The following is a 15758-nucleotide window of genomic DNA, read 5'->3' on the forward strand; positions in this document are numbered from 1 at the left end:
CTATTACATTTTTCCTCTTAAAAGGAATATTAATCATTTTTTGACAAGCTGTAAACAAGACATTGACATATTTATGATCCTATTCCACTGTTGCTGAGTGTAAATGTTACAGAGACAGAGTTCCCTGCAGGTCCACATTCGGCAGACACACAGCAACATTAGCATTCGTTTTGCGGTTGTTTTACTGGCCACAGCACAAATGTAAGTTCAATATTCACTCTCCTTTTGGCTCTTTTCTTTTTATCCAGCGGCCCCTGGGAAAAATGTCTTGCTCTTTAGCTGCTAAATGCCTCACTGCTCACAAGGTAGTTGCTAGCGCTGTCAGCCTGCCATTTAGCGCCGGTCAAGTAGCCTACAGTGGGTTTATCAGAGCCTTTTTTTAAAACAGCTGCTTGCCGCTGCTGCTGCTGGAAATGATGAGAGCAGAGAGACTGCACCAAACAGTCCAGCATCAAAACAATGAACTGAAATGCACCCCAGAAATGATAGGAAATGCATAGTCAAGTGATAACTCTCTCTCGTTTTTTTCCACAGGCAGCTTCTTTCAAATTACATTTATTCATCTTATCCACTGTCGGAACAAAAACATTAATACTTGCAGCTTTAAATCATGATGCTGCTTGTAGCACTATTGTATGAGTGCATATTTACATGCTGATAGAGGGAAATATATGTATGTGTATGATAAGGACAGATGATGAAAGAATAAATAGGGCTCATTACACATAGAAAACATCAATGACTAATATTCAGTCCCTTTACTGCTGGAAGACCAACCAAACATGGTGGATGAGGCACCGTGCTCATCTTCATCCCTGAACAAACAGCAGCTTGAAACTCTCTGCAGTCAGTCTGTGAGGGGAACACACCTATTGCTGAAACAACTCCTGTGTTGCATCATTATGGTGCCAAGTGTGTGAGAAATATCATCCAGGATGTGAACTTTAACATGATATTTACTGAACCATCCATTTAAGTCAGGAGAAGTTGCACTTGTTTTTGTAGGTCTGTCACATTTGCTTTTTGTCTCCATATGCCTTGTTCACATAGCTCTGTGTCCCTGTGCGAGTCAACCAGAAGTGTATTCATTCCTATGGCAACCTCTGTGATCTCTGATGTGTTGCAAAACTCCCCCCCCCCCCCCTCCCATTTTTCGGAAAACAAAAACTGCCTCCTGGATTTCAGACAGACCATATGCACTTTGGGCAGCCGTAATTAGCTAAGAGGCTATTTCATTCAACTCAGTTGTTTGACACTGTTTAACCGCGTAATGCTATTCATTAATATTATTAAGCTAAACATAAAATTAATTGAAGTTCAATAAAAGTGGGAGAGTTCATTATTAGATTCATAAACATAAATGTATTTGATTATATTGATAGATATATTAATAATAATATAATCAATGTATACAATGTACTTTAAAGGTTCAGTGTGTAGAATTTATTGACATCTAGTGGTGAAGTTGCATGTTGCAGCTGAACACCCCTCACCTCACCCTCTCCTTCCAAACATGAAAGAGAACCTGTGGTAGCCTTCAGTTGTCATAAAAACAACATGGCGGACTCCGTAAAGAGGATCTGCTCCCAAGTGAATATAAAGTATTTAAATATAAAAGTAAACAAAACAACAAATCGTACACTTTGGATGATCACACATCACAAAAAATCTGAAAAATTGTATATTCAAATTCTGCCAATAGATCCCTTTCACCAAAATTTTACACACTGGACCTTTAACAACCAGTGTTTGTCTAAATATTGCTCCAGGCGCATTTTCCACAAAACCGGGCGGCAAAAAATGACAATATTAGAATTTCTCCCTTGTGGGGACTGCTTACACAATCTCTCTGAATACCAAAAGACAGGATATAAGTTTAACCCTATATCACAAGGCAATGCAAGTTCCATCTGAACCATTACAGAGCTGCCTGGATCTCTTCAAAGAGCACACGTCCTTAGTATGCTTCTCCTACTGCAGTATTACTAGGAGAATATATGATGACAGATTTTTTTTTAAGACATGTCTCTGTATGTCTTTGCCTAAGGCTCTCATTATAAAACAGCATTTCCCATTTTCCTCTGCGCTGCAGTCTTTGGTGGTTACTGAGACAGATGAATATTCTTAATGCACTCAAGATGGGCTCAGACTTTGGAGTAGGTCGGCTCATTCCTATTTGCCGTTCGTCTCAGAAACAAGCCGAGCCTCTTCACGTGATTATTTGTTTATTTTAGATGTAAACACTGTTGAAACCACGCAGTCGCTGCTTACAGAAGTCAGGACTAGCTGAACTGAACAGCACCCCTGGTGGCAGCAGGGACATGGCGTGTTACTTGAGGACATTTCTCCTTACCAACATTTTGAACTTTTCCATCATTCATCAGCTCTGCTCAAAGAAACAACAGTGTGTTCACTTATTCGAAGCATTTCTAAGAATGTGATGAGCTTGTCGGTGGCAGCAGAAAAGACACGTGGGAGGAGAGTTTCTGTATCCCTTTTTATTATGTCTACATATAACTTAAATTTGCTCATTAGTCTTGTAACATTTAGCTGGGTGTTATTTCACGTTGACATTTTCACAACCACTTAACTCACAGCTAATTTAATGACTGCAGCGTGTATGCTTGCATTTTAATTGTAAAAGTAACTGATTATAAGTAGATATTTCAAAGATTTTAGGCCTTTACACATGTCCATTACATGCTCAGCTACAGCATTTTAAATTACTGAATTTAAAACAAAAACACTTTCTTCACTAACTGATTGAATCTGCAGTGTTCTGCAATCTGTGGTGGTAACGGGAGTGCATTTGCACATGCAGGGATTCTGTCGCTCTCACATCAGCAGATTCCGAGTGACTGGTACACCGGCTAAAGAATGAAAGAACATTTTCAGGTAATAGAAATAACTGCATTGATGTCGCAAGTGCAGCTGAAACTCTGAGGTCTGACTGTCTGCGTGGACAGTGGACAATGGAACATGTTATGGACCACGGTGCGAGCGTGTGGCAGTTCGCCTTAGCAAGAGCAAGCACACGGCATAGAGCTCTGCAAATAGAGCTGTGAACACCAAGTTGTGGATCTCTTAGGTTATAATGAGAAGTGTAAAAAATGTTTTGGTTCATTATGAAACTCTGGTGGGACAAATTAGAATATTGTGGGCTGCCACAGTCTAGATAATTAATGGGAAACACTCCATTGCTTGAGGTCTTATAAAATACCTTATAAGCCCAAATCACCAACTTTAAACTGTTAAGAGTGTCATTATTTATCATAGAAATGACATAAAAATTTAACATTTATAGCACATTTACACAATTTCTTTATTGCAGTCATTTTACAAAAGCAAAAAGCTACTTGGGGCTATGCTTTGACAGTTCCTGTAGAAGGGTCCCTAACACTGTCTCTGAGCGGTTCCAGAATCACAGCTTCTCATGGCTTATTGCTTAAATATACTTTGTCTCCTTCCAGCACTTTTTCATGATATTGTGGACAGAGTGAAAAAAATGACTCTCTCTCTCTCTCTCTCTCTCTCTCTCTCTCTCTCTCTCTCTCTCTCTCTCTCTCTCTCTCTCTCTGTGTGTGTGTGGAGTACAGCTAATCGCAGTCTCACAACTTGTGGGTGGTAAAGTTATTTAGCCTTTGAAAAATGCTAAGCTGATGGCAGGGACTGTATACCAATGTCCCACAAGGGTGGCACTTTTCAAACTATACATTATGAGTAAAATGAGGTGAGCGAATATACAAATACAGACATGTATCATCACATTTACGATGTCTACACAGGGCTTCGAGCCATGTATGTAGGTTTTGATAAAGTCTAAGGGAGTGTTACAGTGATAAAAAAAAAGTAATTTCTGGCTGCTTGTTTTGCACGTCTGGCTGCAAGCCTTGAATAGATAAATTCAGAACAAGGTAAAAGAGAGAGGCAAAGTTTTAAAAGTTTGCATGGCAGAGAACATCCAATTGTGCTGCAGGCTAATGTTTATTTGTACTTGAGCAAGGCATTAACCCTTGAAAGTCTTGTGGAGGTGATAAGTTACTGGCATAATGAGACTCACTGGCTGTTCCTAGGTGAGACTATGTGAACAGGGTCACAATTTAACATTGTTTTCCCAATTTTAGAGTGCAAACTACTTCCAACACTGAGACACGATTAATTAAGCTGAATTTATTTTATGTGATGGAAAACGAGTCCAAATGTGTGCAATGCATTCTACACAGGTAGCTTTATAGCACATACACTACAGTGTGGATGATCATTTCCTCTCTCAGCAATTAGTTCCTGACACTCTGTTTTGTTCTTTTTTTAGTTACACAATGGACCCCTATGGCCTGAAAAGCTCCAAAATAACAGGGAGACCTTGAAGCACATTTTAAAATTGAGCGTGTCCTCATTTCATCCCTTTTTATCATATTTTGACACCATTACGATGCACGTTGCAGTTGTCTTTAAAGCTGTCGGCCCCTAGCTTTAAAGGGTTTGATAAATAAGAGGTAAATACTGGGATGAGCATTATTTTAGATGTTCTTGTGGAATCAGTGGCAGATTTACAATGTGCAGGATTACAACTTGAATCCTATTTTACTCTGTAACCTTGACAGCTTCTTCCTCCTGCTTTGGAGTACCGACACTAATTCTTCCCATGGTACGCACATAATACAAAACAGGACACACTTGCTTTCATCTCTGGATGTAAGTCATCACTCTGCTGAAGCAGCACATATTTCAAACCTATAACAACTTACATCAACGTGCTGACAATGTCATCACATTAAGTCACGTGGCTTTATTGAGATTCAGTGACGTACTGAAATCCAAGGACATCAGTTTTCAACCTTTCGAGTTTGCTATTATGTGTAGACACAAACTACAACGACGCAATAAATATGTGGGATCCTGAATGAGAAATATCATTGAGAAGGAGACATCACTTTAAAGATATACAACACATAGTGCAAAATATGTGTGATAAAACTCAATGTTACATAACAAGGTTTCTATCCCTAATGTTAGACTGACTATGGATATTAGATGGTGTTTATGATTTGTTAAAGGAAAATGTTGACACACTGAAACAGGCTTATTTGCTCTCTTGGTGAGAAAGAAGTGGTTACATTCTGATTTCTGGTTACATGTAGTTTGCTCCAGTCCTGACCAGCACAAAATAGGGTTGGGCAATATATCGAATATACTTGATGTATCGCGGTTTGTACCATGTGAGATGTCTAAAATGACTATAACGCGACAATCAATAATAAATTGTCATGTGAATGTTTTAAGCCGTCAACATGAAATTGTCTTTGAGATTCGCTTCTCTCTTCTCATGCCCCTCTTACAGCAGACTGCTCACTCCCCCGCCCATCCAGGAAATGTTCCTGTGCGCATGCGTACTTTTGTATCAGGAAAAATCTGAAGAAGTGGAACTCCAGCGTGCACAGGTTCTCCTTGCTACTTATTTCCTAGTTTTCTTCTTTATTCTCATAAAATGATGACATTAGTCTCATAATAATACGACTTTAGTCCAATAACATCACTAGAAATCTCGAAAAATTCTTCAATATGGTCTTGAATTGTGTGACTGACTGATTATTAAAGTCATACAAACCCTCTTATCGAAAATCTGCAACAAAAAGCAAACAAGCTTATTTCCCAAAATGTCAAACTATTTGTGTAAATAACGTTACATTTATCAGTAAACCAGTTAAATTGGCTCCATTTCCACTTCTTTATCAAACATCACGTCAGTTGAAGTGAATTTCTTGGGTTCACAGTCTCAGTCCTCTGAAACACTTGGGAGTATAACCCTGTTTGGATTGCTCAACCCCTCTAATAACCACATCAGGAAAACCACCCGACATTACAAATGGGCTCTTCATCCAGTAGAATAAGTGGCTGAAAGCATTACGAGAGATACATTATAGATATGACAGCGTCTTGTGGTGTGGGTCACTGAACTGCCTCTATCACTGAAGAGTTGAACTTTCTGCGGCATCACACATCACGAGGGCGAGTGATGAAATTAAACACAGTTGGCAATATTAATAAGGTGAGAGGAGCGAGTTTGTTTCCTCGTGGACAGTTTGTCTGCAAGGAGCTGTAAGTGGTCGGGCTCTGCGGAGGCAGGCGTGGCTTCTGAGTGCGAGGCTGCGGGCAGGATACTAATGTGACCAGAAGGGAATGTGAGTCATTGGGCCGCTGTCCATTCAAACTGGTATCATAAGGAGAATGACGGCACCATGGCTTAATCACAGGCATTAATGCGATATTTGACACTGGGGTTGACACAAAGGGCTGTGTGATAGGTGCGTTTCTTATTGTGCAGTGAGTCAGGGGCTGCTTACGTATTCACAAGTCAAGCTGTCAGCACGGAGGGAGGTGAGCGAGTTGAGCTCTACACCCACTCGAAACTTCTCTCCTCTGGGACACAGCCACACTCAGTCCGTTCTTAACTTCCATTTCACACTTGGCAATCAATTACTGGTCTCTGGAGCTATCGAAGAAAAGAGCCACCTATCCCGAGAATAAGCTAAATCTCTCAACGCCTCCTAATTGAAAACACATTATAGCGCTAGACAATGCTCTTTGTGTGTAGCCAGCCACTAATTTGGACTGTTTGCATGCACAGAACAAAGCAATTTACTGAGGTTGCAAACACCCTTTGCAGGACAATAATTCATGGTGTTATCAGGTGCAGAGTTTAAACATCAAATAAACGGGCTGAATAATTAAATACCCAAACTTTGAAGGCGTGCCCAGCCATTTGTTGGTGGCTATTCTCCCAGTGACTCTGAAACTAATATGATTTTGTATTGTGAAGCCAAGACTGATGCCAGACCTCCCGAAACCAATCCCTCTTACAGGATTTAGAGGGAGCTGTGTGAAATGTACACTGCAGGGCCCCCACCGGTCCCAGTGATAGTCCTTGCTCTGAGTCCAAATCAAAATGAACCTGATCAATAACAAAGAGGGCTTTTGTGCATTTACTGCCATCATAAATACAATGTCCTGAAAAGGAAAGCGAGGGAGGACAGAGAGAGTCAGGTTTCTACAAGGCTGTGGACTGACATAAAGATGTCAGAGTGCTGTATGTGGGAAGGTGATAGGGTGGGGTAAGATCACACCACTATGACACTAGTTTTGCTCACACCAGAGGACAGGAATACACTTATGGCGTATGCAAGTAGAAAAATGCAAAAAACTAAAAATTACTACTACTACATGACTACTCTTGAACATGAACAAATCTGCAGGTTCACCAATAAGCTTTCTACCCAAGTGAGGCAATGGAGGAGGTACCACACACAACATTGTCTTACTGCATGTGTGTGCGTGTGGGAGCATTTAAATATATTCTAATGAATTGCGCGTCAAATTCATTCAAACTTTATAAACTCTGACAAGCGTTTTCTTACGGAACAAACACAGTACAGAGGACAGGAGTAAATAGTGGGAAAATACTTAAATCAATGTTGCTTTTAATTGTGACAAACAAAAGTATTTTGACAATAAAAAAAAGCCTTTGGGCTTAAAAGCCAAGATGGCAGACAGGAGGCTAGTATAAAGGAGGATTAAATCCCATCACAAACAAGAGGAGCTAATTTTAACTTTCTGAGTGTGCCATTCTAAAAGAGCTACACACACACCAGAAACTGCCCACGACTGAATCCATCCGAACAATCCCTCAGAGCTGCAAACAGTAAGACGGGGAGCATGACAAATAACTTGGCCCTGGCCATAATACAGGGATAAAATGTCCTGTACTGAAGGCCCACTGGAGGAGGGTCAAACCTCTTCCAAGTACCAGCAGTGGCGGGTGGCCCGAGTTAATAATCCTGATAGGAATAAATGTGCTCACAATGGTGCCATTTCTGCCTACCTGAATGTATTTTAGATTGCCTACACTACTTTACCTGTCTGTTTGTTTTTTTTCCCCCGACTGGGCTCCTGATAAGACAGAGCACGCATTCAGCAAGAGAAAGGAAGCCTGTTTGTGCACTGGACACTAATTAATACAGTGCTCCATCGGGAAGGTTGCCTGCTTGCTGCTCTACTGAAAACAAATTCATTTATACTGCTGTTTTCTGCTTCTCCGAAGGCTCTGCTAATTGCATTTAAATTAGTCCTCATTCAGTGAAGAACAAAGAAGGGCACAGTAGTTTGCTATAGAAGCTGGATGCAAAAACATGATTTTAGGCAACAGATTACCCCAAAGTTGATTGACAAAGCCTTTGACGAAAGATTCTACCAGAGGAAGGTGCAAACATAAAATATTTCAAGAATAATCACAATTACTGCAATTTCACCACAAGATTTGCTCCAATTAATAGAAACTCTGAACCAGTGGATCTCTGGATTTTTCTGTTTGGCCCTTTTTCAACGCTTGCACAGAAATTATTTTATTCTGATTGAAAATGTTTTAACTGACACACAATATTTTCTAATTCCGTTCAAGAAAAAAACCTAATGTAAGAGACAACATTCAGAGAAAACACTCACTGAGGACCTTATCAGAAACAATATTGTTGCTGGAGTAAGCTCGGCAGGTAGCTATTTAGATGGCAACACGCTGTCAGGATCAAGCTTTGAAGACATAATAATATAGTGAAATAAAAGGGGCACACAAGGAGCTGACACACATCTAATGGAAGAAAAAAACAGCGTAATGAATGGCTTTATACTCTCATGTAGACCACCTACCATTAGCACCTGTGTTAGACTCCATCTCCAAGATAAAGGTCAATGTTTATGTAGCAATTAAAGATGTTTTTTTAACCTTGATTTATCCACTGAAGGTTGGTTTAGCGCGCATGTGCTTCACAATACTCATTCCCCTTGGGGAAATGTGCCCCACAAAAACAGAACTATACCTGCTGAGGAATAAGTAGACTCAGAGAAAGACTCACTGAGAGAAACTGGAATTATCTGCCTTTAAAGTGAGAAAGTATGTGAGTGAATGTGGTGGAGAACACACAGGTGAAAAGTACAGCATGTCCCTCTACCAATTATGTTTCTTAATGAATGAGGGAATGAATGTGGAAATAAGTGTGTATTCCTGCACAGGAGCCTTAAAGGTTCAGTGTGTAGAATTTAGTGACATCTAGTGGTGAAGTTGCATGTTGCAGCTGAACACCCCTCACCTGATCCTCCCCTTCCAAACATGAAAGATAACCTGTGGTAGCTTCAGTTGTCATACAAACTCAAAAGGTGTTTAGTTTGTCCAGTTTGTACTACTGTAAAAAAAAACATGGCGGCCTCCGTAGAGAGGACCCGCTCCCTATGTACATATAAAGTATTTAAATATAAAGGGCCAATACTAGGGCAAAGAAAACAACAATTTGTACAATTTCAATGATCACACACTAGTGAAAACATCACTAGGATTATTTTATATTCACCTTCTGCCAATGGATCCCATTCATCTAAATCTCACACACTGGACCTTTAAAGTGGATCGCGTTGGGCAATCCTTTTAGAGTGTGGATACCAGTCTAGAGCCTGTTGGGACCCATCGGCATCCGTCAGGTCCAAACCTGTCAGACAACAATTGATTGACCGTTGGGTTTGGGTCGGGTTTGATCAGGTTGGCGGGGCTCTCTACTTCATTTTTTATCCTGCACTTGCATGTAACTTCAGGCTTGTGTTGTTGACATCAAAAAAACTGAATCCCTTTCGGGTTCAGGTTGGTCTCGGTTGGTTTTCTTTCTGGCTCGGTCAGGTTCGTAAAGAAAATTGAGTTTGGAGTGTGGACCAAAGTAGATCCAGGAAAGATTAATACTGGAGAGCTGGGTGAGGGTCCATGACAGTTGATTATAAAAAATTTGATAAAAAAGGAGACAGTGATTGATGCAGAGAAAATGAAACCATGCCCAAACAATTTTATCCAGTCATGCCACCTCTGCAAGAGAAAAGGGAGAAATCTGTGTGCTGACTGCAAGACAGGGGCGTAATGTGTAGGAGCCAAGTGGCAACCCACATGACGTCCCATATTCATTTGTGAACAGCTGCTTTGAAGCCTCGGGTTTGTTTTTTTTGTTCAACGCCATTTGTTTTTTTGAAAACCTAAAGTAACCATATTTGGACGAATGTGAGGTGAGTCAGACTGAGAGCTCAAGGACACCTGCGACCTGCAGCCACTGGACGGTAGAAACTGTCAATGACAGTATACATGCCCCAAGGCATATGGTCCTTTGACTCTAAATACGAACCATAATTTACTAAATGAATATCATGCTGTAATAAAGAAGACTTGAAACTAGCGATTAAAACCATGAACTCTGCAAGACAATGTTTACTGACTTTATAAATTAAGTGAGAATTAGAGTAATTTTCTCATAGACTTCTATAGAAACAGACTTCTTTTTGCAACCAGTGGAGTTGCTCCCTGCTGGTCATTCGAGCGAATACAGGTTTCAGACATCTGGACCTGGAGTCAAGTCCATATATATATACAGTCTATGGCAGGAGCTTAACTTGTAGCCAAAGGCGGAACTCATATTTTTCTAGATTTAGCCTTATCCTTGCCTCTAATGCTAACACCATCCCTAAACCCGATAACGCACACTAAATATCAATGGGTATCATGTTTGATATGGTCATTAAAACCGACCAATTATATCTATCAAGTGGGTGTGTCTTGCAGTCAGCAGAATAATACTATTGGAGAAAAAACACTCTGCTGACATGATTTTCTGAAGTTTTCTATTGTGTCTGTTGAAATTTGACTATGAATACTGGCAGTAGTACAGTCTTTCAACTTTTCAGAGTGTCCTTGTGTGTCCCTTGTCCTCCTGGACTAACTCACTCCTGCCTTCACAGAGGGACAGAGCGGAATCCTAACAAGATTTATTTGTTAGGTTTTGGCCACTATCATCATTTCTTTGATCCACATTAGCTATGAGAGTATTGTTTTAGAGGAGAACTCGGCTGATTTAACACACAAAAGTCTGTTTACAGGATTTTTTTTGAAGTGTGAAGAGCTGGGTAAGGGCTGATAAACAAGTTTGGAATGTGGAGTTAGAAAGAAAGTGAGCTCACCAGACCTCTGCAGTGTGCTACTCATCTCTGCTTGGGGCTAGAGGCTAAACGTTAGTCACCACAAGCATAACATATCCAGATCTCCCACAGAACTGCGAGTCCGTGAGGTGTCGGAATAATCTGAAAAATGATTACCAGACTCAGAAAATTCACGTTAACTTCATCTCAAGTCAGAACAACAACTTGGAAGGTCAGCAGAATTTTTGGTACACTAGTTGCCAAGATGCTGAAATTATTAATTATCCTAAACATTAACCAACTTCACAACTTGGGTAATTGGATCCTCCGAGCAGCACGTCAGTCAAGACGCATTATGGGCAGTGTGGGAGCATTGAGCATAATTTATCTTGCGTTTCAGCTAATATTTGGTCCGGTGGACAAACAACTTTTAAAACTAAATGAACATGGACTTTCTAAAACTTTTGTCCACCTGTATGTTTTTGGAAGGTGTGAGGAAATAAGGGGCATATGCTGGAAAACCACAAAAGCCTGGTGAAAGAATGCCAGTGCCACACAGACTGGACTGAGACTGGGAAGCAAATCTGGAATCCTCTTACAGTAAAGCAACATTGCGAACAACCGAGCCACAGCACTGCCCAGTGAAAACCAGCGAATACCGGCTATATGTGAAATTCAGCAGAAAGCCTCCTACACCATGTGGGGTGATCTCCCTTCCCCGTCAGCGTGTTCATCTGCTGCTTGTCAGGCTGTAGTGCCACAATTCTGAGCTCAGCAAACGTTTTCATCTCCATCTTGCTCCCTGTCATCCACTTCTCACCCCTCCTAACCCTGTCTCCCAATAGCTCCCTCTCTCTATCGCCCTGCCTCATCTCTCTATCTCCTTTCTTTTCCCCACCACTCTATCTATCTCCATCCGCTCGCTGTTCTCTGTAAATGCTGTGCCAGCAGAGTGGTGCTGGGGAAATGGTGCCATCGAGAGAGAGTAAGCAGACGGCGTGGGGGTCGGTGCTGGGGGGGTGGCGGGTGGCGGGTGGCGGGTGGACTGTTCGGTGACAGGCCCTGAAACACAGCCATCAGACAACAAGCCGCAATCACACGGCTCCAGTCGACAGGATACATAGCTAAAGCTCCACATTCAGAAAAGGATCACTAGAAAATTATAGGATATAGACTCTTGATCCACCGAGACTGCAAAAACATTCTTCTTACTAAGGAGAACAAAGTGGCCAGAATAGGCTGGGAGTGTGAGACAGAGCAAGCCAACAGGACAGGTAGAGCAGGAAGAGGAGGAGGAAGAGGAGGAGGAGGAGGGGGGCGTTGGTACACAAGCAGGCTGACCAGGCGAGCAGACAGGCCACGGTTCATTTGAGGACTGAGGCTGTTCCTTTCCAAATTCGACTGTTCATTAATACCAGCTGTTTCTATGGGTCTCCCCGCAACTAAGCCATGCTGCACTCTGCCACATCCATCAATATCCAAGCAACACAAAAACACTGTCTACCCCAGAGTTTGGCTACTGAACTGACCAGCCTTCTGCAGGCTGTGAGCATTTCAGCCATGCATTGGTATCAGCATTTTGGATTGCTGATATCCGCTGATATGAAAAACCTTTATTTTTACATTTTACATATAAACTTCAAGTTCTACATATTTGGTTATATTTGTGTTTCCTTTAAATTTGTAGTTTTACATGATAGAGTTTATGGTTAAACTGTAAAATATAAAGCCTCAATACATTTCTTTGTCATAAGGGTTCGACAATGACATTTTGGGAATAGTTGCCAAATCTTTTAAATATATATAACATATATAATATATATGGTATCATCAGTATACCCCCTAATATCGGTAACGGCATCTGCCACACAAAAGCCAAATCTGTCGGGCTGATATGATGATAATAGTGTGCATGGAACGTGTGCATATGTTGTTGACACTCAGGATGTTATCTGGCACGGTGGTTGAATCGCTGGTGACTATAAAAGAGGTGAGATTAACATGGAGGACCTAACGCAGACTCTGGAAGTGCGGCTCCTGCTCGTGCTCCGCTCAGTGTGGGTAAAGGGTTCATTTTGTCAAAATTAACCTTGTCAAACTCCTGTTCTGCCTGGGGGAGATTTGTATTACAATTGTAATTTTTCAATCAGAGATTGGGAAGAGTGTGAAATGTTAACACGCTTGTCCTCTGTGCCCCCCCCCCCAGCCCCCCATCTCGCTCTCTCTTTTCTTACTCTCCGCTTCCTTCACTCCCTCTCATAGGCCATTTAAAATTTTAAGCAGATTTCAACCACTCTCATAATAGGATTCTCCAGTGCCGGAGTGTGTGTGGTGCAGCGGTGTGTGTATACAGCGGTGTGTGTATACAGCGGAGCGTGCTCACTATATCAACAAAAGCTCGGCACACTCCACACTCTGCTACTCCAGCAGAAGAGTTCTGCTAGGTCAAAATTAATTACAGAAGCTGTTAAGCACACACCAGCTGTTGTAAACAAACGTAAATACATTTTCATTTCAAACAAGCCTCCTTGTATCGCGGCACACAAAAAAATACTGTAAATCTTCTGTGTGTTAACCAACAACTTTGGCCATCCTCAAGCTGTGCTCCTACTGAGAAATGACTCTTATTCATGTTCACCCTGTCGCTGGAAATCACCAATGTTTTAATTAAGGGTTTTGCTCCGTTTATTTGCGCATTTGCTTCTTTTGCCGTCTTTTTTTCAATCGTTAAGACGTCACACTTCAACAACATCATTGATCTTTAGCCAGACCTCTTTTTTTAAGTCTGTTTTTCTCTTGGTTGTTATCTTTAACTCGGTCTGTACACACTAATTCCTTTATTTTTTCGGATTTGGAAACAGCAGAACTGTGAGACTGACTATGACCATAGAAAACAGCAATCAAAGCCAATAAAATGGCACAAATATTGTATTTAATCCTCCCAGCAGACTACTCCTTTAACTCTGGTACATTGAAACAGATCTATAAGAAAAAGTTAACCTGGGTGGGATTGTGTCGCCTAGTTTCATGCAAGTGCACCACATTTTAAATAATATATGAATTAACATAAATCATAGATAACGTGCTAACTCAAATAGCACCAGCACAAGGTGCACGGTCAGGATGGCAACAGGTCTGAAGCATAGACTGTCCAAACGGGAAGCCAAAGTGTTTCAATCGCCACCTAGTGGCTGGCTGCAGTACAGGAACAATATGCTGCCTTCTCCATGTTAATGGATGGGGCAAAGACCAAACTAAAAAGTCAAAGTCCATGTTAAATAAATTTCTGTCATTTTAGGTAGTTCTTATAACACTGTTTGTTCTAGGATTCAAATATCCTTTAAGATTGGTTTTAATTAGTTATTTGTTGCTAAAAAGTGGGATGAAATGTCATGATTGACAGCTGAGACTGTCTCATGATAGTTTGAACACGTATATCGTTGGAATCTCGATACTGCGGCTGCATCATCTGATCACTGCTGAGCAGACTCTGGCTTCAAATACACAAGATGGCAGAGTTAGTATCCGTAATATTTTGGCTTCAAATCTAGATATTGGGAGAAAATGGAGTTAGGCCATCCATCTATATATACAGTATATGCTCTAAAGTTAAACACAAAGAGGATTGGTGGTGACAATGCAAGCTACCAGTCCACTAACTCTCTTTGTACTGCTGGTGAATCACTGCCAGTGAAGAAAAGGAAAACATGGAAATATCTTTGTTGCTGTTTCACATCACTTCACTTGAAAAAAGATTAAAAAAAATACATGGCAATCTAAATCACCAATCCAGACACTTCAATCATTTTTCTTTTAAAAATAAATCTCACTAGACAGGAAATAAGGGAGACCAAAAAAAAACCTGACATGAAAGGTAATAAAGCAATCATGTCTGTTTTGAACAAACCTGTAATAGTGCGTCAATCCAGCGAGGCGGGAGAGGAAATAGCAGTCACTAGCATAGTCACAGACGATTTCAACACTGTTGCATCTCACCGTGTGTTTATCTGTGCTGTTTCGAAGGTGGCCGACCAAACCGTTTGAAAGGCCACCCTCCGTCGGCCGTCCAGCAAGCCTGAACCCTGCCAATCGGCCGTCCCGTTTCCAGACAGCACAGTCATTTCCCAGCCCAGTGGAGCAGCACCCTGACCTCTGCCTTGACCTCCGCCTCAAACAGCCCCTGCTCCAGCACCAGCTCCAGCCCAGAGAGCAGGCTAGGGCAACCTCAACTTATTTATGAGCCATTTTACACAGTGCTGCTCCCATTAGAGACCCTGCCTTGGCCCACCTTACATGGCACTCTCCTTGCACTTAACACATATAGTACACCAGCAGGGCCAGTGGGACATGGGTGGTGGCTGGGGTTCAGGGGACCATTAGATCTATCACTTAGGGGCTGTCGCACACTCATGAGTACATCAATCAAAGCAAGGCAAACATCTCATTCTACTTCTTAGTTTGCACATTTCCTGCAGATTACCACTGGGAAACCAAGCACTTCAACATCGTTTATTACTGTTTTACCCGTGTTGTACATTTCATTATTTCTCATTCATTTCTTTGGAGCTGAACTTTTACTTTAAGCAGGAAACATTCAAACTATGGTGGTAACAGGGTGCACATGAGGGCGCACCAAGATTACTCTCACGTGCATCAGATCCCTGAGTGACAGATACACAGACTGAAGGATAGAAACAAAGAAGAGAGAAAGATAAGTTGTCGCTTGAAAGAAAGACCTGCATTGCTTGCCACAACTTGAGCTG

The 15758-nt window shown here is 41.4% G+C and overlaps 1 protein-coding gene across 2 annotated transcripts in view; it reads right to left on the reverse strand.

Moving 5' to 3' along the window:
* The window catches only part of cd276 (CD276 molecule), a 72397-nt gene that overhangs the window by 33660 nt on the left and 22979 nt on the right, over nucleotides 1-15758 (reverse strand). The gene's annotated exons all lie outside the window — the stretch shown is intronic.

The sequence above is a fragment of the Hippoglossus hippoglossus genome, chromosome 3, assembly GCF_009819705.1.
Source record: "Hippoglossus hippoglossus isolate fHipHip1 chromosome 3, fHipHip1.pri, whole genome shotgun sequence".
Taxonomy (NCBI): domain Eukaryota; kingdom Metazoa; phylum Chordata; class Actinopteri; order Pleuronectiformes; family Pleuronectidae; genus Hippoglossus; species Hippoglossus hippoglossus.